Source organism: Cupressus sempervirens, chromosome 5, assembly GCF_028749045.1.
Source record: "Cupressus sempervirens isolate cs-2001-9-10 chromosome 5, ASM2874904v1, whole genome shotgun sequence".
Lineage (NCBI taxonomy): Eukaryota > Viridiplantae > Streptophyta > Pinopsida > Cupressales > Cupressaceae > Cupressus > Cupressus sempervirens.
The window spans coordinates 10,891,975-10,896,639 of NC_143122.1; positions in this window are offsets into that span (position 1 = coordinate 10,891,975).

The window sequence follows — 4,665 nt, forward strand, 5'->3', positions numbered from 1 at the left end:
GGAAACCAAATTTAGGAAAAGCCACCAGTAACATGCTACCAATTTTCACTCTTTTGAAGTGAGCTTAGTGAGGAGCCAACCCTATTGAAGGTGACCTGATTAAAGTATTTAAATCATGCTATTAGGAGTGAGCCTTGTTAAAGGACTTTAGAACATTCCATTAGAATGTCACCCTATTAAAGGATTTACTAATGACCATTAGGTCAACCTTAATCAAAAGGATTTATCCAGACTGATACAATTATTAGAGAGTAACAGTAGGACTTGATCTAACAATAATAACAACTCACTTGGAGATTCCATATCTCACATTCAGTCCTCCATTATGCTTGGCTTTCTTCCTCTTCATCTCTGATAGATTGTTCACCCTTCAAGCATTCTTCCTTTTAAGCCTTCTTGTTTCACATTTCAATTGTAGAATCTTCTATTCAACCACTATATAAAGCAATACCCTAGACTTCCTGTGTTCCTTAGGTTCTCACACATGACAACTGTTGCTTCTAGCATGCTATCTCTATATATAGATATTTTAGATCTTTTCCCCCTTGTATACATGAAAAACCTACCTGCTAGGAGCATGCTTACACAAGGCAAACATTACTTGTACATGTTCATACATCAAGATTCAAATAATAAAACAAATAAAACTAATTGTATTTTACTAAGCTAAACAACCAATAGATATGAGTCTCATGCAACCTCAGAGCAGCTCAACAAGGGATCGATGTGATCCTTGTTGGTGTCATGTAGTTGGAGGGATATGGATGTGCTCTCCCAAACACAATGGTTAAATCCCAAGATGATTTGAAATGAAATACAAGATGTTTGAAGCTAACTAGATATAAAGAGAATGCTTCAAACAATGGTTCTAGATACAACTATGCTCAAAGCATTCAAGCATAGTGAATATGGATGGAAGAAAATAAACTAAGTTAATCATGCAAATGAAATGAAGCTAGAAACTACCAAAGGTTAGCAACAATGCATGAAATTACTAAGAGCTTTAGAATTATACTAGCATGATAACAATGCAAATGAGGGAGATGAAGAATGCTTGAGACAAGGTCTCTATTTATAGGCTTGAAAGAGGCCTTGGGGAGGTGACATCTATGTGGCATCCACATAGGTGCTACAAGGGAGACACATGGGCTAAGGAGAAAAGCCATGCAAGGGTCAACAGTCCTTTGGTTTTTTACTGAGATGGCTCAAGGTGTGCTAACCTTGGAGAAAGGAAAGGGGACAAGTGTGTAAGAGTGTAAGAGGCTTTTTGGAAGAATTAATAAAAGGGGGGATTTCTTTGATTTTGAGTTGCTCACATATGTGTGAACAAACATTTAGGGATTAAAAGGTGTTTAGGATAATTAAGTGGGATTAACTAGTGGGTAGGCTTAGAAGGATGAGAGTGATGGGTGGTAGGCTAGGTTTTAGGTGGGATTAAGATTAAATTAAATAGGATTTAATTTAGTCATAGGATTATAGAATTTAATGAAGTTGAGGGAATTAAATACATTGGAATTTATTTAAAAGGGGGTTTATGGAGCACTATGCATTAAATAAATTTAACACATTAGAGGGGATGCATTTAAATTTAAATACTTTAGGGAGGTGAAATTATTTGTAGAAGAATATGAAAAATATAATTAATTAATAAATAATCAATTATAATGTGAAGGGAAATATTAAATAAATTAATATAGTGTTTGGGACTATTTTAAGCATCTACATTTTGCCCCTCTTTGATGTGAGGTTGGGATAATATTATATCAAAGTAAAGAAAATATAGGTTGCCCTAGTGAGGATAGAAATCCTAGGAGTTGCATCATAGTGATGACAAGGGAGGAGGGTGCTCCCTCACAAAAATAGAGAAAAAATAAAGTTTGTGCAATTTTCACAAAAAAGACCTAAGAAGAAAAGAAAGGGAAGGAAAGTGACATAGATGAATACTTTACATGACTTGGGGATAAGCAAGGATAGATAGGGAAAAGGAAAGGGTACAAGCTCAAAGGGGGACCTCAAAGGGCATATATAAGCCTCCAAGGGGCTCTTGGAAGAGTCATTTGCACACCTAGAGAGCAGATAACTCGAGTGAAGGATGGATCCAATCGAGAGATTACAACATGGAGAGCATGTTCAAGTGCATCATAGACCAACCAACATGGGACCACCAGTAAGTTGACTATCCCAACTTGTAAAGTTTTTTATTATACATTTTTAGGGAAAGAAATTGGAGAAAAATGGGGTCAGTGTGGAGATGATAGTTCTCCACTCCATCATCTTCATATATGATGAACTAGGGAAACTTCCTTTATAGACACAATAGGATAGATCCTATCATCTTAAAACATGATAGGGTACATCTTATCATCTACATAGATGAAGAAATAGGGTGAGGATTGGGTCAGAGATGATGATCTCCATGTTTTCATCTTTGGAGACAACAAAACAATAGTCATCGACACAAAAACCAATGTCTGCGAAGCTGCCAGAGATGCCAGATTGACATCTCCACATTTTGGCATTTTTGCTAATCCACATCTCTATGGATTGGTGTCTTCACTGATTTGGATAAATCAATGAATTCGAATAGTAGGTATTATTTGGGGGTGGATAGAGCAAGATGCCCCATACTTATATAAAAAATAAGAGCATGGAAACAAATGTAGATTGACTATTGCATGTCTGTGTTGTAGTTGTTGATGGTGACATTTCGATCATGGGAGCACTATTCAATTAATATGGTCCTAGTGGAGAGACTCATAAAGGTGGAGTGGGGACACATGCAACTTTGTGGACATGAGCATGCCCATGAGTGGCCAAACTTGAGGGCTCATTCAGTGCAACTATCAACATTGGTGGAGTAGTGGCATAAACCAACTTTGAGCTTCCATCTACCAACAGGAGAGATGATGGTGACTTTTTTGGGCATGTTGTAGATATTGTGAGTTTTGATTCATAGGAGATGCTTGGAGTACATGCTGGAGGAAGTAGATCCATAGCTGTGGGAGTGCCTTGGATGGAGGAGACAATGATTACCAATTTAGCAGTCGTGGTTGACATGGAGGGAGGCACTAGACCAAAGACTACTATGGTTAGCTCTTCACATGGCCTCAATGATATGGAGGATGGTATTAGACCATGCTAGGCATGAATTTGTGATTGGATGGGCACAAGTACTTAGTACTCTGCTACAAGATGATGATGTAGTTTTCTACTAGGGTCACACCATCTTGGCTCAACTATACTATGATTACACATGTGCACCTAAAAGATGCAAAGTACCATAGGCCCATGGTTGAATCTACTAATGGTATAGTCATGGGAGTATGTAGGTGTGACATGGCCTATTACTCGACTAGAGACACGATAGCTTGATGCCCAAAAGATGATGTACTAATATAAATAGTCCTTGTTAGAGGATAGACCCTGTTAGGAGTCTATTAAAAAATTTAATACATATGAGTCTCTATTAGGAGACTTTGAATCCCTATTAGGAGATTCCAACCCTGTTAAAAGTTGTAGAAGGCAGAAGGACCCACTGTCCAAACAACTTTTGGGACAAGACCACTGAACTCACTATCGAACTGATCTTTCAAATATTCCTTGTAGAATAATTTTCTATATTGTACTTTAACTTCTTTCCTCTATCCTCTCAACTAGACCAATCACTATCACACCTTGTAGACTAAGTCACAAACCTCAAATCCAAATATCATACTTTGGATCTCATAATAAAACCTCATCAATGAAGTTTTCTCCAACTTCACTCTGCTCTACTTATCTTTGCATTCTACTCTTTGTGCTTCTTTCAATCATACATCCATTCCATATATGATAAAGGAAAATGTCATCCCTTTATACCAAATCCATAAAACAATTCCCTGAGTTGGCTATTACACCTTCTCAATTAATTATTATAGGACCTCATTAAGAACATGTTACACTTAGAGATAAAATTAATCTTTCACCTTATAACTTGAATAAATTTTGGTATGTGTAACCTTATGACAAGCAAGCTTATCTACATCATATCTAGAATTTCTTCTTCACATCTTTAACTTTGACATCTTAGAATAACAAATCTTCTAAGAGATATAACAAGTTTACCATAACATGCTTCTATAAACTCTATCCCAGAATAGTCTTCAACAAAACTTGCATAACTTCTTCCAACATTAATATCTTATGCTTCTGAGGTTAGTTACATATTCTAAAAAATTAATATTATCTCCCTTTAACCTTGCTTAGTAAAAATTCTCAACTATCTATCCATACCAACTTGTTCTTTACCATTGTTCTTCTATTAGATATTGTAGAAAATTGCTATGTTGACATCAATGACAAACACAGTCACAAATGTAAAGTATCATCATGATAATGATCTAATCATGTTTCTACAATACTCCCCCATAGAAGTATTATCAATATTCATGCTTCTGAAAATCTCCCCCTTTGACATTAATGGCAACATAGATGAAAAACATCTAGTTCCAAAAATACCAACTGTAAAAGATTGTTAACCTTTCTTTTCAAATCCTCTTCATCAATTATTCTCCCCAATTAGTATACCTCAATGCACTATATATCAGCTACAATCTCTCCCTTTGATGTACTCTATATCAAACTATTTTTTATGCTATAATTTCTCCCCCATTGCATCAATGTCAA